Consider the following 23,682-nt stretch of genomic DNA (forward strand, 5'->3'; position numbering starts at 1 on the left):
GGGGGGGGATCACACAATCTAGAGGTTATTCCTTTAAAAATTCACAGTTTTGTTGTTTTTTGTTTTTGTTTTTGTTTTTAAAAAGAAAGGTTACTACTATAACTGTGCCACATTATCAGCCTCTGGTCCTTTCTGATGCCTTGTCTAGCTAACCATTATCATCTCATGCTTTTCTGAAATACTAACTCTAAAAAATTATTGTTTTTTGCCCAGTTTACATACTCTAACTCAACTATGCTTTCCATCCTGTATTTTTCTTACTGTTTCTCATTGCTTCCTACAAATTGCTGAGGGAGTGGCCAGATAACTATCAGGGCCAACCTCCTACCACAGAGAGATTTGTTGCAGACCTACTTACACCATGCCAAGGCCAAAATAAAATCAAGATGATACTTCCTCAAATGATAGAGAGTCCTTGAACTGTGGTAAACCCAGAAGATTTCCAAGTGGTTCTGCTATAATCTAGGTTCTTAATACTAATAACATTTAACCGTGGCTTAACCAAAATTAGGCTTCCTCCTGAACTACTCTTCTCAAAACTCTAAGAAAGTTAACTGTTTTTTTCCCTAAATCTTTCTAATGTTATGACAGTCAAATGCCACAGACTACACTAAGCCAATTGAGTGAAGACAAATTCAATGGCCTGGCCTTCCCTTCCCACTGCAATTTACACGTTACATGAAATATAGCATGTGGGAGAGAGGACAGGCAGGTTTAGTCTGAAGAATAAGTTTTATAAGTATGATTAGTTAGCAGAGGCATCTCGAAATGATTTCCAATCACCACAATAGCACACATTCCCTAGACTATATTCAAAGGATCTTCGGTGAAATCATTTTCGGGTAGAGTATAAGTTGGATTGCACATCTGGGTCTTCAGCTACATTCAAGAAAAGCAGACTGCTTTGAAATGCTGCCACATTTACATTCCTAAAGGAAATCAGAAAAACCACTAAGCAAATGGTATGAATAATATTCTTACTTCTCCCAAACCTCTGAAAGCATTTAATAAATGTTTATTAAATGAACTGCCTTATTTCATAAAACACATATCACATCCCTTACAATTTCTTTTTAACATGTCCCCAAAATAAATAAACAGCCCAAAATCAATCTCAGAAGATAACCGAAATATGCTTATGTGATGTTTCTATAATAGTATCATAGGGCCCTAAAATCCAACCGCATGTCCCTAAGAGAAAATGCCTATGTTCTATATAGCACCTAACATTCACTGCACAAATATACCACAAAAAGCCACCAAGGATTCTAAAATCCAAAACTGGCACAATTAATCTATCACATAAGCAGAACTGTACCAAAATAAACCTCCACAAATCCTGCCGGGTTTAGGAAAAATGTAAACAGTAAACTGGCAAGATCATGAATAAAGAAACCTCTAAATAAAGCTAATGGAAGTGAAGTGGCATTTATAAATGAAAGCTTGTCAGGAGATCAAGATAAATGCTAAGCGAAATAAGTCAGAAAAGGTTGAGAACCATATGATTTCACTTGCATGTGGGTTATAAAGCTGAAAGTAACAAACAAAAAACTCACAGACTCAGACAAGTCTGGTGGTTACCAGAGGGAAAGGTGGGAAGGTGGAGGTAAGTAATCGTAAAGGGGGTCAAATAAATACATGATGACGGAAGGAGAACACACAATGCAATATACATGACATATTACTGAACTATACACTTGAAACCTATGTAATTTTATTAATCATTGTCACCCCAATATATTTAATTAAAAAATCTTAAAATTTTTTCAAAAAGATAAATCATGTGAAAAGTGGATGCTAAAAAGTACTCAGATTTACCACCTGAAGCCGTGAACTTGAAAAGCCTAGGATGGTTTTCATCAAGAAACTAGTTTAGTAACTAAGTTTACCTCCATCTCAAAAAAGAAGGAAGGAAAGAAAAGAAGGAAGATAGCACGTCTGCTTTACACGCAGAAGGTCCTGGGGTCGCGCCCCAGGTGGAGCCATGGACCATACCCCGGGGGTGCCAGGCCCCGGGTGCACACCTTGAGAGTGTGGGAGGGGACGCCCCGCCTTCAGAGATCCAGTTCTGAAGAGGAAACAACATCCATAGGTCAGGGGTGGAAGGGGGCAGGGGGTATAAAAAAATAAAAGGCATACCCTGAAACTGCTTTATATATACTTTAAGACAGTTTATTTTCGAGGTTAGAAATCATTTTTATGATATGCAGGCAAGATAAGTGACAAAAGAATAGAACAGAAAAATAAATAAATCTAGAAAGGCCCAAGATTTTGCTTAGTTGAATCTTTTTAAAAAATAAAAGTAACTACTCATCACAGATCCCAAATTGCAAATCTCTACATCCCTAATTTAAAAAGTTCTTGATTACTGCCTATATCACAGTTTAATCTTTCATCACATTCAGTTTGAAAATTTTGTTATACATGGCTCTGTTAAGTAGCATTTTCTAATAGTATTGTGACATATTCTTAAGAACACTATAAAGCAACATAAAAACAAGACTAAAGTAGCTCTATAAATAACTACTGAAATAAGCTGAAATAATGAAAAACAATTTTTGAAATGTTTATTAAATTATGTGTATATATAACATTTTCTCTGAAGCCAAATCTACCAGATAATCATATTATACCTCTGTAATTAAATTTAAAATTTGCAAATACATTCTCTTAGAAACCCATGAGATTAAGTAACTAATTGTTTAATAATGATAATTAATTTTTATAAATGATTAAAGTTGATACTATTATTTTTCTATTTGAACAAATATAACTCAAAAATAATAAATTCCCTCAAGTGAAATCATCAAGACTTCTAAGTATCAGAGAATTCGATATCACAATTTTCTATGATCTTTTAGTCCAAGAATACTATGACAGTATTTCTTACAAGCTGGCCTGTCTACTATAAAGATTTTTTTAAAGGCCAATTACAGATAGTTAAAATTATTCCATAACAGTACATATGGAACATGTTAATACAATCTTCTTCTCCAACCTAATACGGTATTCAAATTTAATCTCCTGTAGTTCATATAACCAAAAACATAACAAAACCTTTAACCTACAGTCTGAGCAAAGCTCACTTAATAAAAACTATCAATTATGTCCCACCCTAATAATCAAATTATACAAAACAACAGGCTTTAAATAATATCAGGAATCTTAAGCGATTCCTAAAAATATATAGTCCTTACAGACAACAAAACTACAGCAGAAAAGGACACAGAGAATTATACGTTATTATCTTCTCTCTGAAACTAAAAATCCCAGGACAATCACACAAAGTCAAAGAGTTATGCTCAAGGCAACTCCCTGACATGTCGCCATCAAGCAGAATGCCTCTGAGATGTTGCTATGGCAATCAGAGATGGCTATCCGAAAAAGAAAAAAGCAACTATTATGTCAATTATAGTCTCAACATAAATCTAAACACAAATCCAATGCTGGAAGAAAAGCCATTTAAGTATGAAGCCTACTGCTCCCATAATTTGCATGGCCTAATGAACTTTTACAGTTTAAACTTCATTTCTCACTCTCCTTCAATAAAGCAAGCCGGTTTCCTTCCTATCAATTCTCTTTCACAAAGATGGAGGGAACTGATGGACTGACAGATAGATGGGAAGAGGGGCTGGAAGTGGAACAGGAAGAGAGGGAAGGAGGGGAGACCTTCCAGCTATAGTAAAAACAAACCAGGAGCTTTTACCTTTGAACTGCTTCCAGATAAGACACAGGCAAGTATGGAGGGGCAAATATTTGAGAGTTTTAAAAAATAATAGTAACACCAAAATTATTTGCAAGTTTCTTCTGAAATGCAAAAGTTACCTTTTTTAACATTTTGTAATTTATTCTAATTCCTGAATTTGATGCTTCTAATTTATAATCATTACCAACTAAGAGATCCTTGTATTTCAAGGGGCTTATTTCTGGTAGAGAGGTGGTTACTAGTTAGAAAAGCCAGAAATGCTTTCTGAAATCTTTGCTCATAAGCCTAGAATTTAAAGTTCATATCTAACAAACACAGCATTACATTTATCTCGTATAGATTCTCTTTATAACCTCCCCTAACACACACACACGCCCACACACACACACATGCGACCACAGAGAAGAAACCCTGAGGTATCTTTAAAAGTACAATTAAGTCATGCAGTAAAGTGTAGCATTCCTCAGTGATGTAAACAACTCCAAAGGATACAAAGTTCTGAAACTACTTTTTAAAAAATCAACAGGTCAAATAACAACTACAAAATACAAAATTCCTCTGCCAATATGTTGTAGTTATGGTAACAATGAGAAAAAAAGACTGAACTGTTTTTTGGACCATCTGACTCATCTAGTTATGAAATAATTCAGTTATGAGAGTTAAGGGTCATTTAATAAAACTGGAATTACTTACCAAGAAACCATCTTTCTTCCCTTAGACTGTCAATAAGTGTAAAAAAGGAAAAGAAAAAAAGCTTTGCAACACCTACGTCAAAGATGTGAAACTGAATCAAATATTTTCAAAATGTTAACTAAAAGCCTAATTAACACAAAATTGAAATTTCAATACTATATTTACGTTCATCAAAAATTTAGGTAAAATGTAAGTCAGACTAAAATTTCTCCCTCTTTAGGCAATGACAGTATCTAAGGAAAATATAATTTTCAATAACACTTTGTTTCTCTTGGTCTCCTTCAAACAGCTTAGAAATTAATTTTTAAAAAATTTTAGAAGGCTCAAAATCACTCATTCAACATGCATAAAAGTAAATAAAATAGCCCAGTCCATATTATAACTAAAAACTTTTTATCAAACTCATTGCAATGTCTATCAAGTGGCCAACAAGTGTATTTGGTTAGCTCTGCATGACTTCATTGCTGAAAAAGAAAATCCTACATACATAATAATCTTTGCTGCCCCACAAACATAGGCTTTTCTTGGACTGATAAACTAAATTCAGGCTACCTTATTTAAAAATGTAACCCCACCAATCTGGTCTCACATAACTACTATCAAATAGTGTTATCTTATTTATACAAATTACCAAAATCTACAAAAAAATTTCAAAGAGTATCATTATATATGTACAAATTGAACTAATAATAGGCTAATTCCTTTTAAATGTTACAATAAAAAGATTTGGGGGGGGACAGGTGGTTAAAAATATTTTATTTTTGCTTTAGCTATGCTCAATATTCTATAATATTGATTATATGCTTAATATATATTTATATACAAGTGAAGTTGTATAAATGATAATCAATACTTTCTTTAAATGAACATTCCCTAATATTTTTCTTTCAGAAATGACAAAAGCATATTTACTGGCTATTTTTCTCAGCAGTCTTGGAGAAATCTGTCACCACGCATTCCATATACCCTTCAAAGTCTGTCCGTTGTGTAAGGGATTTAAAGCCAAGGAAGCCTTACACAATCTGATTCCTATCTACCTATCTTTCTAGCCTTAACAACTTTCTTCTATCCTGTCTCCTCTTCTACCACATATCCTATAATCCCTGAACACCTGGAGTTACTCAGCTTCAATCCAATTCGACTTCTCTTACCTTGCTAAAAATACAAAATCCTAAAGTGCTATATAAAGTGCTATAAAAGCATCATATATTTCCTTCCACAATGCCTATCACAATATTTCAGAAATATTTTAATGTATAAGGGATAAAATGTGAATCTAGCCTCTTTCCTTATACTTCAGGTTGATTAGTTTTTAATATCAACAAATTAAAACACACAAAAGCTCAGTATTTAAGAATCAAAAACCCAGATGTAATTAAAAATATACAAAACAGCTAGTTGTATCTTACCGAAAAGGATGGAAGAGACTCCTAATATTCTTCTTATCACCAACCTCCTTGTTCCAACTTATTTAACATAACTGCAGGTCAGATTAATCCTTCTAACTGCCCAAGACTCTCAAAAGATCCCATTAACGGTCTACTGAATGGTGACAATATCTCGACCCAATAGTCAAGATCCCTCCTGATCTGATTTTAACTTTTTAAACTTATTTCTTCCTCTTCTCTTTATCACAGCCTTCTCAACAGCCAAACTTGAAATTCTAGCTACGGCCAATACTTTACTGTGCTTTTACCCTTGTTATTCACTTTTTCTAGACTCCTTTTCTTCCTCCCGCCCCTGAAACCCTCATGCCCCAATTCAACTCTCAAAAACATCATTTAAGTGCCACTTCCTCCAAAGACTTGCTTAATCTGGGTAAATACAGGTCATTTCTACTCTTCCAAATTCCCAGAGCACTTCATCTGTACTTCCAATATGGTCCTACTACGTGAGGATATGCATTTTATTACTGATAGTCATCAATCCCACTGCATCTAAAAACAACTTCAAGAATCAATGTTTGTCTCAGAAAAGGAGACAGATGCTTCTGGAGGAAGCTATGTAAAGTTCTCAAAGCAATTGGAAAAAGAGAAAACTATGGTAAAGGCTGCTCAAGAACATTAAGTTTAGTTTAAACATGTACTGACTGGTGATATAAACACTGGGGAGAAATTATGAAAGGTCACTTCACTGGTCAATGTAAGAAGCATGCAGCCACACTGAGATTTGAATCCATCCTCTTTTGTTCCATACTCACAAACACCCTATTCATGTAAGGGATACAGCTGGTCTGAGAGAAATTTGGTGGTCTGAGATGCTAATTGTAGCAAAGATCAATGTGCTATTACTGTGTTTGATTTGACACTGAAAATCCCCAACAAAAGTGTATCTAACTGGAGATCTAGTATATATATTATGTAAAAAGAAAAAAAAAGTCATAATAATCTATGCAAAGCTGATATTAAGGACAGAAAACTTTGGACACAATCCATTGTCTTCAACTAGAAGAAAGCTTTAACACACTGTCAGCTTTGATAAAACTGATAATTTGGGAAGTATAGAATATTCATTGAGGACCCTCACTCAATTATGTTGAAATGTCTACTCTCACTCTATGAAGGTTATCACTGCCCAGGAAAGACGACGTGACACATGAGCATGACTAAGAGGTTGCTTGGGCACCTATCCACCTGGATGAAGATAACAACTTATGTGGGAAAGAAGCAAGAACCCACCAAGAGAAGTCAAGTCTTTATAAGCAACTATCTTATGGTATTAAGGGCATAACATGGCAAAACTTAATCTGGGGATGCAGGAAAATACAAACAACGAAGCAAATTTTTTAAAACTTTGTATTTTGGACCTCCAAATTTAGCTGTCTTGAACTATAACTAGATCCCCTTGAGTTTCAAACACAGAAGATTAGTAAAGTCCAATCATCTTCCTCCCACCAAAAAAGAAAAAAAAAGCTCAAGTCTAGCTCATCTTTCTATCATCCCAAGGTAATGGTATCTTAAAAACAAACTCAAACTTAGTTGGCTAAACATTTTAAACTGAAGAAACAAATCCCTGATGTCACAGCAGGAACAATAACTTGGAGGAGGACAAAACATGAGCAGAGCAGAAGTACTACCCTTATCAGAACATTTATCACATTGTATTATGTATTTATCTAACTGTCCCATTAAAGGGTACACTCTGAGAGAACAAAAGAAATGAGTGGTCCAGTTTACCAGTGAATGCCAAATATCTAGCACAATATCTGGCCCATGTTCAAAGCGCAATAATACCTGAAGAACAAATAAACAAAAAGACATAACAAGAGTAAAGAAAATCCACTTAAAACCTCACAAGCAACCTGAGAATTGTTTGAAAATAAGGTGCATTAAATTCAAACTTTCATTAATCAAATTTCTGGAAAAAATGATCACGTAATTAGATTCTTCAAGCTCCTGGAAGGCAATTGACCATGTTATTCCCAGCACATGGCACAGTGCCTAGCACTCAATAAATGCTTGTAGAAATGAATTCTACACTTTCCTCCTCCTCCGAATGTGAGATTCGATAACATAACTATTTAATTAGTCTTTTTCTAATTAAACTTTTGCCAGGTCATTTTAGGAACTACTGAAAAAAAGTTTATTGGGGTAACACTGGTTAATATAATTATGTAATTTTCAGGTATACATTATAATTTCACATCTGTATATTCTATTGTGGGTTTACCACCCAAAGTCCAGTTTCCTTCAGCTATCACTGAATTATATTTTAACAGAGGCATGCAGTAATCATATTTACCTCACATAATACTTTTTTTAAAAAGAGGAAACAATAAAAGATGAGATTTAAATTTTTACTAATTTTCCTTACTAGTAACTTTAATCTTAACTTTAACCTAGCTCTAAGTAAAAAATAAATAAAATAAAATAAAACCTTGAAATCCATTATTTAATACATTGGACCGTTATTGCCCACTGCTCCTAAATATAAAAGTCAGGATCAGTTTTTATTCTGTTGAAAACAACAGGCACTTGAAGATGAGTCTTGCAATGCCAACAATTATAATTATGTCAACTAGCCAATCAAAAACATGCTTTTTATATCCAACATGCCTTTATCCTAACTCTGGAATTCACAGTTCAGTACTCCATGTACTTTTTGGCACTTTCAGAAACCCAGTCTTCAGAAAGCAGTTTCATACTTAACACACCAACATTTTGTCTTAAGACATTAAGACTATACTTTTGAGAAAAGGCTAATGAAGTTGTAAAATACTCTCCAATTTCAAATTTCTTCTCCAAATAACCCAAGACAAATTGTGCAATTTAACAGAGTACTTATCAGCGTTATGCAAAGCACTTAAGACTAGCAGTAAAATATTCTAATGCTGGTTTTTCCAAAGAAATGACTACATTTAGAATTCAATAGTAATTTATATTTTTCTCACTATTTTCAGAAATCCAAAGGCCCACAAAGGATAACTTTAAAGACTATTTCAATTATATAAAGAACACAAATGAACTGGATTTATATGTATATAATTTTAAATGACCTAAACAAATGTATACCCTAAGAATTTATATAACAGTTCTTACAAGTTAGAATAAAGTGTCAATAGCTATTTAAGCTACAAAAACCAATTCCATACATCATTTTTGTCAGTTCAAAAATATGTTAGAAGCGGATGAATAACAATGAGATGAGCATTTAAATTTTTCTTTTCCTATCCAAAACTGGACTTATTTTCAATTTATACAGTACTGAATTTTAAAAATATATAATCAAGGAAAATGAAATAAACATGAAGGATTAAATTTAAATTATATGTTATTAGTGTACATTTCTGCCACATTAAAAAGAAGTCTAGCAAACTATTAAAGGTGAAATGTCTATTTCTACCAGTGTTCCAGTATTATAACAAACTACTTATGGGATAAACTTAAGATAGATCAGCATTACAAATATAAAAGTGAAGAAATTTATTTCAGAAGAATATAAAGATTTCATTCATTTTATGAATCTTTAGTCTTTAGGACTTCCTTACGAGGGGATTTATGAATGAATATAAAGACTGATTCATTTTATTTTTTATGCTCATGATGTGAACAGAGTTAAAAAATCCCTGGATAACCATCAAACTAAATCTTCAGAAGCATTCATCTATTATATACATATTAAATTTTTGTGATTTTAAATTTGTATCATTTCCAAGGCAAAATTATTTTGAGAAAATATTAATACCAAAATTGAACTACAGTTCTTTTTCAAGAAGTGTTCAAACTTTCAATGCTTAAAGACTGAATTCTCCAAAGTTCTTCGCAAATTAACCTTAGCTGCCAAATAGCTTTTAATGTGAAATAGCAAAAACATCTGTAAAGCTACCTTTAATGGTCTAAAATTATAATATAGATTACCTTAGCTCTGTTATTGCTATTACAAACTGATAGATCTCTTCATAAAATGCATATCCAATAATCACAGAATAATTTTAAATCTCTATAAAATAATCTGAATTATTATTCCAGTGAATATATACTTTTCCCAAACTCTATTCCTCCAGAGATTTCCAAGAAAAAACTACAAAGGCATTATTTAGATAGCCAATGTCCATGATTTCTCACCATTCAGCTATGAAATACATAGACTGAGTTTAAAAAGAAGCTATAACCAATCAAGGGTTTTTTGCTTTGATATACCAAAAATGGCAAAGGTTACAATTTATAGTCCATAAACTTGAGAATTAATTAACCAAACGGGATACCTTTGGGGCACAATACTTAACCTTGAGAAAACTAAAAAGCTGGAAAAGGCTATGTGGTTCTGCTACTTGAACAAATCATCTCAATGAACATACTACTGAACTAAAAAGTCGGTGATTAGTTTGAAGTCCCTCTAGTGTTCAACTAGTTAAATTAACAGTCTCAATATAGTAAGACTGCTACTTATTTATTTCATAACTACTAAATCTGTCCCACATATTAAATAAAAATGAATTTAATAAACATAAAAGGTATAAAAACGAATCAGAATCATAAAATTTTCCCTGTAAATCATTCAAGATTCAAAAAGCAAGAATAAATCCAAAACTACTTTCAATTGCAAGAGTGATCATCAAGCAGCCAGTAGGATGCCCAACACATAACGAGTGAACTATAAATAGTTGATTATTGTCTGGTTTCTAGTTTCAACATATAAGTATTTCAAACCATCATTTAGTCTTAGTTTATTGCAACCATAAAATTAGGCACAATAAGCATAAATAAAAACCATTCTGCACATAAAAAAAAACAAATATGGAAAGGGAACTAGGCTTAATATGGCATGTAACATGAATTGTAGAAGTAATCCTTGTTAATTAAATATCCTTGCTAATTCTGTATTACGTTATAATCAATAAAAAGTCCAAAACACCCTCGTCAATTGATAATTAGCATATACTATATTTTTAGTGTAATTTTCAAGGATTAGACCATAAACCCTATTTATAATAATATTGGACATAATTTTATTTTTACTCTAAAATCCCTTCAGGAGTAAAGGCATAGATATTGTCAATTATCTTTGCACAGACAAAGCCAGAAAACAGTCAGTTTTAAGAAACTATTTCTTAAAACCTCAAATGCCTATATATAATTTAATTAAAATGATACTGACAATGCCAAGTGAAAAAGAATTCAAATTTTATCTACAGGTGGAAATTACTACCAAAACTGTGAATTGTAAAATAAACTGATGAAAACTGATGAAGCTTTAAATATTTTGACAGTGTAGCTCATTAAAGGAAAACTATGACCATGAAATGCATTTACATAGTATTTAAATCTATGAGCTTTTCACATTCACTTCGTGCTATATCATTTAAAAAAGCTGTAATTCCCATATTATAGATAATGAAAGACAAGCAAATCTAAATGACTTCTCCATGATGACATATATCACAGGAAAAGGCACAGTGTGAACACTCAATCTTATTTTTAGTTCATTTACCATACTTACGGTATCTACTTCTCCAAAGGTAAAAGATAATAAAAAGATGGTAAATGTCTTCCTGCCCTCTGTTCCATTTTGGATAAGAGAGGGTGAACAGGGCGGAGTAATTCACAATCCATGACCTATACTTCTGCTGAAAGCCAGCTGAGTTAAGGTCATCAATGGAAAGAAGAATGATAGATGTTCCTAGCCAGAAAGGTGTGAGTCACTAATAATAGAAGGACTCTTCAAGCATCCTCTGAGAGGCATGGCTGCATTCCACATGTTGCCAAAGAGAAATTTCAACTAATACAAGAAAGTTGAGCTACTGCAGGTATGTGTGCAAGTGTGTTTGCAAGCATCTCTGGAGAGGAGAGATTAACTTTGTTAACAGTCTTTGAAAAATGCCATTTTAAAATTATAGAACTTGTAAAGTGCTAACTTGCTATCTTAAATATTTAGAAAGTGGATGGAACCAAAAAGATATCTTCACAACAACAGAACAAAAGATGTATACTAACACTAAAAAATGTCTATTAAGGATTTCGTTGAAAATGTTTGCTTGAATCATATACTAATACATTCTATCACGTAGTCTATAGCCATGATATTTAAACAAGTTAGTAATTAATTCAGGATTTCAGGGTGAGAGAGAGAAAGCTCAATGAGAGCTTTCGGTCACTTGATTCTACAGTGAAACATGCAGTTCCCAGAGAAAGCCTCGGCCAAGCAATCTTAGCTAATCATTTCTACATAGCAAATATCAACTCTAGTGTTGGGCTAGTGATTTATAACATGTGTAGGACAGCCAAGGTCATTCAGTCCATGATGTATTTTATAAGTTAACAAGGCTTCCAACATATAAATATCATTAAGTTCTTACCCAATAAACAGTATGCTTATCCTGTTCTACAGGACATTTAAAACACAAGATTTCTGCCAATCTCAATCTACCTGCTATCTACAACACTAATAAAAATAATTTATGGAAAATAACTCAATTAATTTTAATAAAACTTGAAATTAAACTACAGATTATAAAAAATAAGCAACTGCAAAAAAAGGAAGAAAATTACATAACTTCAAGAAGCAGTTAAAAAGAAATCAATGCAACAAGAAAATCTTTAAAATGTGGTTATATACGTCACTTAAAACAGTCTACTATAAGAATAGCATATTTTCCCATGTGATCCAGAATACTGGGAGGATTTCATGGTATGCAATGGTGCTAGACTGATAATCTTTATACAACCTTCCATTACACTCATTCAGTCACTAATTATTTTATTCAACAAATATGTGCCAGGAATTAGACTGGACCTGCAATTACAAAGATGGACAAAGGTCAGATAGATGTAGGTCCCATCCCTCCGTGCTGTTTACAGCTTACAGGGAACTTTCCATCTAGTCCTATTCAAAAACTCTCAAAACCCCAAATTCAAACTTCTTGGTCTAGTGTTTAACCTCTATCATCATCAGGCACAAATATGCATTTTCAATCAACTTCTCATCTTTAACTCTTCTCTAATAGATATTCCAAACTTTCATACACTATATCCTTACACATGCAATTCTATATAAGTGAAATGTCCTTGCCCTGACATAACCATATACTCAAATTCTACCCATTCTTTAAAGTCTCAGTTCAACAATCAACTCTTCCTCAAAGCTTTGTCTCCTACCATAATGTGTGCCCCTTTTAGGACATCTGTAAAAATGCTCTATGTACATATGCTACCTCCTCTATGAGACTGTCAGCTTCTGAAAAACAGAATATGTTTCTGATTCATTCCTCTATTCTGCAATGTAGGCTCAATAAATCTGTTGAATAAATACATGATGTTAATTATAAATATAAAAGATCATAAAGCAGTGATAACACTTTATAAAGCTTAAAGATTGTTTTTAAAACATCCCTCATACATTACTTTATTGTTGTGACACAATACTATAAATTTAAATGCATGGGCAACTGAGCTGAATCAGTACTGACCCAAAGACATCAGATGAAAATGTTTTGCTCCCTTCCCCCCAGTATCTTCTGGATCACTGCCACAACCAGACTGGGAATCAAACTGACATCTGTGCATATCTAAACTAATCACTGATAATGGGTGTGTGTGTGTGAGAGAGAGAGAGAGAGAGAGAGACAGAGAGAGAGAGAGATTTAACTTTTTTTTTTTTTTTTTTGGGTAAAGTGGTATGTACTTACAGTGGATTGGTTGAGGGGCCTGGAGGTTTGTACACTAAAATCTGTTTGAGGGCTCCGGCGGATTTCTAGTTCATGAAGCCTTTACTGTAGCAATAGGGATAACTGTCCCAGCCACATTTGCTACTCAAATCAAGAGCCCCCACTGTTACGCTCTTCGTGAAACCAATAAATGACATGATATTTTTCCCATAAGAGCCATTGTCAACAAATGTTATCTCCTCCCTAAACAATTAGAGTTTTATATGATTTGTCCAAGGATGCCAAGGTAGGTAGCCTTTCCTTTTCCATTATTATCTGGTAGACTACTTTTAAAATAAATTTAAAATGTTATTGCCTGAAACTGAACTGAGAGTAGCTAATTTTTCTTTTAAACTGAATACATTTCAATGTGATTAACATGCCCTCTAATAATAGCAAACATCAAAATTGCTTAAACTCAAATAAGTCCAAGATAACCTGTGAAAAAATAAAATAATCTTAAAGCAGTGATAACACTTTATAAAGCTTAAAGATTGTTTTTAAAACATCCTTCATACATTACTTTATTGTTGTGACACAATATGAAGAGATTCCATCTTGGTGAGATTTACACTTCCCTTATTCAAGCGGTCATTCCACAAATGTTTACTTATTTCCTACTCATGTCAGAAAGGCTTCAAGAAGATTAGCAAAAAGTCTTACCTACCCCCCACCCCCAAGACTAGCAATGTCACAAATAAAAGTAATTTGTAAAATGGAAGATATTTTACATATAACATTAAATAGGAAGAAGTTACTAATAAGAGAACCGTGAAAACTCTAACCTTCATTTTACCATTGTATACACACAATCTTTTTCGACACAAAGACACTTCATTTTCATCTAATTTTTATCTTACTCTTAAATTTTTTTTAATCAAGTTGGTTCTGCTGCATGATTAACTACAAGATGCAGAGTATTATTCTACCACAATACCCTGGCAACCAGCTCATATTCAGTTACACTATCACAGCACAAAAAGAAAAAAAAAGAACTAATTGTATGATCATGTGGATATTGTAGAAGCCCTTTAGTTCAATCCTAGATGGGCCTCAAGAGGATAATGCTTATTCTGTTGAACTCACTGCCAAATCACAATATGAAAGAGCCAGGATCAAAATAAGACCCAATTATACAAAGAGTGCATTTTATCAATGTCGGGTTTATGAGAAATAGGTATGGGGCCCAGTACTTGTGGAAAATTGTTCAAAAATATTTACATAGATGGAGCGTTAAAGAAAATTATCAAACACTTACTATAGCTATAATGATATTCAACGAGAATCTCTTCAGGTAACATCAGGACAACAGCTTAGTCATGAAATACTTAAAGCACCAGAATCCAATTCCATAATTCTTTAGTGTTTAACACAAATTTATAAAGTGTTCAGATCTTTTGGGGGAGGAGAGAAGCTTATGTGTTTTTACCTTTAAAATATTTTTTAAGAAGAATAAAAACTCTTAGCTCCTAGTGATGCTCATGGCTGAGTTTATTTATATCAAGTTGCAGTTATCATGTGCTCAAGCATTATAAAAACAAAATAGAAACCATTTGAAAACGCTTTTTCAAATTATTATTCATGAACATTAATTGGTTTAGGCTACTATACTTTCAATAGGTCCAAAACAATTGTAACGTAACTATAAATGGCAGCCTCAGCAACCACCTCCTGCTTTACCCAACAGTTACCCTGTTCTGATTAGTTATCCAAATAGTTACTATATATTTCTGATTTTTCAAGATCTAGGACAATAACAATAGATCTATAAAAAGAAAAGAGAGGGGGGGAAAATACTTCTATGACAAAAGATACCTAATTCTAGCTTTTCAATTACCTCAATAAGATACTTTATAAAAGCAAATGCTAATTTTATATCATCTAGATATTCAATCGCATTGTATTTATGTCAAGTTTTTATGACTCCAAAACTATTTTTATTTATTTTATTTACTTTCCTGTTATCGATTTGGTATGTACTGAAAATATTCGATTTGATATAAATAGAATTGTAATAGTTATGTAGATTTTATTTTAAAAAGTTTGGAAAAGTTGATTTACTCATTTTACATGGCACAATCACAACATTTCATGTTATATATAGCTTCACAGCCAAAAATGGTTTCAATTTTAAAAGGTACAAAATATGGATTTGGGTTTCACTACGACTAGAGACATGACGAAGTTATGAACTTTTTCTAAGCTTCAGTTTTCCTTTGGGTATGCTAATTTCAACAGTATAACTAGAAGAGGACACTGAGTACTCTCATTGAAAACCCACAAAGAGTATTTCAATCTTCCTTCCTTAAAAAAAAAAAAAAACAGTTTTACTTTAGGGACTTTTTATTCTACCTCCAATATAAAATACTCTAAACAGTAAGACTGATGTAATGTCATCTGAACATGTCAGCAATAAATTTACTTGTAAATTTTGTAGTAAGAGTTGCTTTTCTCTGTATATGTAATTTTGTACCTCTGCCATTCAATTTTAATGTTCAAACATATATTTTCTTTAATTAATTAGGTCCTTCAAGTCTACTAATACTTAAACCTTTTATCCAATTTACCACATTCAGATTCTTACATCAACGAAATAAAGTAAAGAAATTGTTTTACTGGGCAAAAAAATCTTTATACCACCTTCAGGTACAAGAATCTCACCTAAATCTTAAAGTTATCTATTAAAAAACAAGATTTTGAGATAACATAGGCACAAATGAAGGGAGGGGGACTCAAACAGGCTATCCTTAAAATTGCCAAACTAAATATTTATATTTCTAACAAAATGTATTCATCACTAAAATTATTTACATATCAAGGGCAAAAAATTATACAATGCCAAATATAACAGTTTACCTAGTTTTAGGTTAATTTTCAACTCTACTTGTTCCAGTGGTAATTTTAATACCTCATTAATGAGAGTTTACTTAGGTTTCCTTTATACAAGTAGGTGACTTTATATATATTTTTGGAGGGGAAGGGGGGACGAGGCAACCCTTGGTTGACCTCACAGACTGCAAGGACCTTGTCAGCTGACAATCTCTTATTTTTTATTTTTATTTTTTACTCCTACATCACCTGATCTTCCTAGGTGGTCTCCCATCCAAGTACTAACCAGGCCCAGCCCTGCTTTGCTTCCGAGATCAGACGGGATCGGGCTTGTTATGGGTGGCAGTGACTTTATGTTAATGTAAAAATATTAGACCATAATGCCTATACCTACCAAAACATAAATCTCCCCATCCTTCCAAATCAACTGATCAGATATAACTCTTCCCTAAAGCGACAATCTTTAAATTATAATTTTTACCAACTGTTTAATTTTCATTTCATTAGAACACAAGCCCTTTACATGCTATTTCACTACAATCTCAGTATAAATGTCTCATTTTTCATATAAAAAACTAATTACATGGTTCAGTAAATTGCCTGTGGTAACACATCGATTTTATTTACATTCAAAAGTTAGACTTTAGCTTGTTCTCTCAATTTCAAGCACATTTAGCTTAATAATTCTATCTAATCCATTAGGTCTTTTTCTATTCTTCATATGAGAAAATTCTGAAGTCATTATGATCTTACTATAGTTTTATAATATAAATTTATTGCTTAGCAAAGTTTTAATAAGTATTTTGTTTTCTCTTTAAAGGATACAATTTATAATTTTCTATTAAATCTAGTATTTCAGTAAGTATACAATACGATCATTTGGGTAATCGTCATACAATGAAAACTATGACTGTTTTACAGCTGAAGCAAACTAATTCTTTCAAACTGAACACAGGAAACAGAAATAGCAGAGTTATTTTAAAAATCAAAAATTTTATGTCAAGATTTGAATAATTCAGAAACTATTTAGAACTAGCTATTTACCAGTTACCACTGGGCATGCATTTTCCCTAAATGTGCTTGTTTCTCATGAAATACAAATGTATTTTTATTCTATTATTATCTACAAAGTAACAGATATAAAAGCTAAAGTAAAATTTACTTTTCAAGTACATCGCATTAATCTCAAGAATTATTAATGCCATATAATAACACCTCCATGTAAGTGTTGATACATTAAATACTACAAATCTAGAATGATATAATTCACCTGTTTTTAAAATCACCAGAATTTTATACTAGAAAAATAAATAAATCCAAACAATTAAAAAACTTCTGACTTAGAGATTAATTTCAATGAATCATAAATTGACCACCAATAATGAAAAAACAGATATAAAAACAGGGTGGAAAGTCAGGGACCAGATTTTCTCTTTAGAAAAAATTTTCAAACTAACCTTTTACCTAGAGGTAATTTCATTCCTGCCAATTGTATATATAAAAGGGTTGTTACTTTTATAGAAAGCAAACTTTTCATTTCAATTGAGAATAAACTCATTTATAATGTTGATTAAAATTATTTCATTTCATTTAGTCAAAAATAACAACTTTCCTGTGACTTAAGAACATGGTCTTCATTTGACCTTTTCACTGCTTTTACAAAAGCAGGTAGTTCAAAGCGTTTTCTGTTGTTTTTAAATAGGCTTAAAGTAAGAGTTTTCCTCAGGACTGAGTGACAAGTTATTGGAGAAAAGGACATTCACACAGTCTCAAAGTTTAACCCCAATTTACTTAATAATTACAGAAAAGTAAAAGGGTATCTACACACTGGTGAAATCTGGCAGATACTATCTAAACCAAGTAATCAAACTTAGTAGGATCTATATTGGGACAATCTGACATGATGTGCCTCTGATGTGATGCCACAGAAAGTACATATAACCTAGTCAATATTTTGGCCAAAAATGTCTAACCTAAATCTGATTATGAGAAGGTAAGCAAGGTCGGGCCTGGTTAGTACTTGGATGGGAGACCACCTAGGAAGACCAGGTGCTGGAGGCATAAAAATAAATAAACAAACAAATAAACAAAAATAAATAAATCTGATTATTAGGAAACTATTAGACAAATTCAGAATATGGAACATTTGACAGTACAACCTAACTGTTCCTTTCAAATAACATCAACATCATTGAAGGACATGCAAAAAAGACAACTTGAGAAATGCTCTAAATTAGAGGAGACCTAAGAGACAAGACATCTAAATGCAATCAATGTGCTATCTTTAACTGGATCCTAGACTGGGGCAGGGGAGGCTATAGAAGGCATCGTTGGACATGAGGGAATCTGGATAAAGACTGAATATTAGATAATTTAATTACATCAATGTTAAATTTCTTAAGTATGATGACATAATAAGGGTTCTTTAGGAAAATGTCCCACATTCTCATAGGAATTACATGCTGAAGTATTTAGGGGTAAAAAAAATTATGAAGTCTAAAAATTCCCTTCAAATCGTTTAGACAGAAAGAAAAGGTTTTGCATATACGCATGAAAATATTTTTCAAAATACATAGTTGAGGGGCAGAAGTTAGGTCCTTCTTTGGAGATATTTAAACAAGGTTACATCAATCCCATCATTTGAGATTAAAGACTGCAATCATACAGGTTATAATATTGGCAAACTGGCTCTCTACTCTCTTCTCTTAGCTTTCCTCCATGCCTATAAAGTACCCACCTTTTCTTCCAGAGGCTTGCAATCAGTTCAGTGGTATAAACAATAGTATTATGAGTGTCTTAAATTATCTTACACTGGTCACAGTCAGAACACCTGATCCATTTTTCTTAGCACTCTATTATGTAATGATGTTTTTTGCAATGGCCCACATCCCCTGGCATAGGTGGGAGCACTATGAAAAATGGAAAAAAGCAATACTCTAAACATGACAAGGACTAACAACTGCCATTCTGCCCCTGTGCTGACAGTAAAGCTGATTCCTAAGACTTCTAATACTGATATTGGGACAACTATTTTTTAGAGGTGGACAGGTGTAGTCCCATTATAGTTTACATTAATCTTAATCAAAAGGAAAAGTGATAACAGAAATAAATTAAATTTCAAAATTATGCAATGCATATTTACAGCTGAATTTCTCTACAGAACATACAGAAAATAAAATGGATATTTCTACCTACTTAGAAATTAAAAACAGAAGTAATGCCAATTTTAACTAGTTTTCAAATTCCTCACATTATCAAATCATGTAAAATTTTATGTATATTTATTATAAGTCGACTTTCTAAGAATACAGTACTATGTTACGTTAGAACCATATAAGATAGGTTCCATTTATTCACTGATTCATTCATTCAACAAACATTATTAAGTACATACTAGACTCTATTGCCAGTCCCTAGAAGTCTATACTTGCTCTCTGTCATATTTTGGGGTTTCAAGATTGCAAGTCTTGCCACCACTGACAAATAGGCAATGAAGTGACCAAAAGATTGTGTTTATAAACTGATTTTGTTTGGTTGATTAGGAGAAGTCAATTTGCCATACTGTATTAACCTCCAAAATTCAAAGTGAAAATTTGGGAAAAATTTAGTCAAGCAAAATGGGCAAAGTTATAATAAAATAAAACTGGCAGACTAGTAGTATAAAGTTCAGAACATAGTCCATTGGTATTTTTAAATTAAATAAATCTGTATCCTAAACAGAATGTTTAAGTTCATAGCTCAATTTAGAAAAAAAAACAATTTATTATAATATTAAGGTCTTTCTGCTCACATTCATTTTGTGTATAACTTCCTAATTCTTTGTTTCCTGGTTATAAACCTACAATTCCTCAAAATGTATTAAGTCCAAATTCCTCACGCTTACTTCAGTGTGTTGCCCCACCATTCCACTTTCAGTCTCCCTGACTATTTCAGTCATACCCAAAGCTCCAGGCAAACCTGCTCTCCCCACAATTTGTTCACTGCCTGCAGTCCCTTTGTACAGGCTACTTCCTCTGACTAGGACAAGTTCCATTCCAACCAAGATAACTCCTACTTATCCTGTAAGACTCACCTCAGACCTCACCAAGGACAAGTTCCATTCCAACCAAGATAACTCCTACTTATCCTGTAAGACTCACCTCAGACCTCACCAACTCTGGGCTTCCAGATCAGCTCCCTACCCTTTGTTCCTCAAGGCTGAATCTGATGGTTCTGCAGGATCCCATAACTTAATGATAGACAGCTTACTCCACTGTATCACAATTATGGATTCATTTAGCTACTCCAATAAGACTGTGAGCTCCTTAAAGATAAGGACTCATTTTACACACCCAGGACTGATCACAGACCTTGCCTAACAGAGGCTGAATCAACAAACAAAAGAGAAACCAAAAAGGTTATCAACCCTTGGCACTAAGGCTCACAGTGGTCTTATTATAAGTTTACGAACACTTACGCATTAGTTCTGGAACTAAAGGTCATCCCATTTTTAAAGCGATCATGATTACTTCAAAGCATGATTACTTCAACCTAAAAGTATAACTTTAAAAATTAATATCTGACAAACATTAGCAAGCACTGAATGTAATCCAGAACAGACCAATTATTTAAAAAAATAATAAAATGTTTTAATGTTGATGTATGAGTTAATTATTGTCATTGTAGTAGCAGCAGCAATAGTTAACAATTATAGACTGCTCTCTGTACTATTCTAAGTACTTTAACTTTTTTTTATCCTTACAACCCAATTTACCAAGGCACCACTAAATTATATAACTTAACCAAGAATACACAGCTAGCAAATAACCAAGCAAGAATTCAAACCCAAGCCCATTCTATGAACCACTATGCCACACGATATAAACACCAATTTCTCATACAAGAGCCCAAAGTGTTTATCCAAGTGACGGGGAAAGGCTATAATTGTGTTTTAGTCTTCACTCAGGCTATTTTATAAATGTTCAAACATTTAAGAAAAAAATGTCTAATATTACAAAACCAACTCATGTGTATTCTACAGGATTATTCTCTTTAGGGATAACTTTATACGTTTAAATCTAAGATGATTGCTTGGGTATTATACTTGATCGTCAGGTGTCTTAGTAGCACGCTATTTGGGGTATATTGCAAAGACAAAGTGAAATACCTAATAACAACTTAAAAGCATTTTAAGGAACAGTAAGTAAAATATCCCTATAAAAGGAATGTTACAAATAATAGTACCATCGTGCTTAACAGCATTCTGCTAAAACTTACTTCACCCAAAATGAAATGACTCTTACATATATTAGTAGAGAATAAAATAGATTCTAAAATATCCTCGATTTGCATGACTACCAATTAAGATACTTCCTTCGTGTCCTTCATTTTTTTTATAGTTGCTCTGCCTGTCAAATTCTCTCGCACCTGAAACAAAGTTGTCTTTATGCCCCCATTGTTCTAATTAAGTTTCGAATATTTTCTAATATTAAGTTGAACCATATAAAATTACCCTTTGTAGCCACTTTTATCTACAAAAATGGAATTTCACATGTTTCAATCTAATAACTTTCATAAATTCAACATATTAAAAAGAGTAGGTATACTTAACGGAGTTATGATTGTTCCTTCACTGTAATACTTTCCTGGTGGCACACAAAGGAATAAACGGTTTACACAGTTTTTGGACTCAGTAGGAAAGAAAATAAAAATAAAGTAATTATTCTCATGAGAAAACATTCACAATATACTGTTAAGGAAATGGACTGAGTTACTAAACAGTATGATAACAATTTCATTTATACATAAAAACACCAAATATTAAAACTCTGTTTTAGACTTCAGGATTTTTATTTCTTTGTTCTCTTCATCTGGCAGTTCTGTTTTCCTACTTTTCCAATTGAAATGTAGTATTTCTGTAACTTACAAAAACAACTTAAAAAGTTAATCTTTGCTTAATTCTTTACCATAAAAATATTTAATACATTAATGAATCTACATATGCAATGTAAGGCAACTATGAAACATTTAAATAGCCTACATCTTTTTGTTAACTTATTAATGAAGTCCATGAGAAATAATAAGCTATTTCCAAGAACCCTGATCATGTGCTTTGTTGGTATAGTTAAATGTACTTTCCTCTATACCTCAACTAAATGAGCCAAATTAACAGTTGGGTTTGGTATCATTATCGTTATAAAATACTGATTTGTGCTAACAAATCTTGTACCAGACCAAAAAGTTAAACAACAAGGGATCAATGTGGAGTAGAGAAATTAAGAGATCAAGAGGCAAAAACAATCATTAAAATTAAAGAAGAAACTAAAACAAACAAAAATGCTATATTCCTCTACTACATGTGTAAAAATTTTTAAACCAACAAAAATATATATTTCGATACTTAAATGAACAAATGTAAATGTTATAAGTATCTTCTAGGAGGTATTTTATTTTTAAAATTCTGATAAATGGAATCCAGATGTTTAATTTTACTTGAGTTCACTGCTAACTACATAAAATAAGCTTTGAGATATGATACATAAGTTTTGAGATTTTGCTGATTATCCAGCTAAGTAAGCATTCTTATCCAGAATGGGTTCTTAAATTTATATATCAAATACTCTAAAAATTAGAGTTGAATAGACAAATGGACTATAAGGTCAACAGCTTAATTAGTCCACTGTGGTTTACTGCCCTCTGGCTGTTGTGGCAGGAGATATCACAGATAAAAAGTGGCTGCAGAGAAAAGCTAGGAAGGTGTAAAGCAGAAGTAAGGTTTCTTTTTTTAAGAAACCTTAACATATATTTGAGGGCCTCTTCTAAATCCTTCAGGCTTTAGAAGAGGCCCTCAAATATATGTTAAGGTTTCTTAAAAGAATATTAAACATATCAGCTAACAAAACATTCCAAACACTATCTAAAATTTTTCAACTACTAATTAAAATTTAGAGTAGTTTGGACCTAATAAAAGTTGGCTCTAAGAGACTAAGTCAAAAAAAGTTAATGCTCTACTCTAACTAAAGATCAGAATTAGTCTTGATTCAGAAAAATTCCTTAGCATACTAGATGGAAATGTTTAGGTAAAGAGGTAAAAACTTTTACCAGAAATTCAGAGTATCGATAAAATTTTCTCTGGTTACAAATCTGCAGGAGAACTTAGAATAATGAAACTCCTACATTAATTCAAAGTTTCCAGGTATCAGATATAATCTGAAGTCAAAAATTAGGCAACGGTGGAACAAATATTTCCTGGAATCAACTAATTACATAAAAAGCAGGAACAAAACAAAGGGAAACTTGCTACGCCAAAATTAGGCAAATCCTTTCTATTACT

General features: G+C 32.5%; 1 protein-coding gene and 1 pseudogene across 1 annotated transcript in view; both read right to left on the reverse strand.

The window, feature by feature from the left end:
* The window catches only part of MED13L (mediator complex subunit 13 like), a 232,608-nt gene that overhangs the window by 208,414 nt on the left and 512 nt on the right, over window positions 1-23,682 (reverse strand). The gene's annotated exons all lie outside the window — the stretch shown is intronic.
* LOC112477260 lies at window positions 16,608-16,726 on the reverse strand (annotated as a pseudogene).

The sequence above is a fragment of the Pteropus alecto genome, unplaced genomic scaffold (assembly GCF_000325575.1).
Source record: "Pteropus alecto unplaced genomic scaffold, ASM32557v1 scaffold113, whole genome shotgun sequence".
Classification (NCBI taxonomy): domain Eukaryota; kingdom Metazoa; phylum Chordata; class Mammalia; order Chiroptera; family Pteropodidae; genus Pteropus; species Pteropus alecto.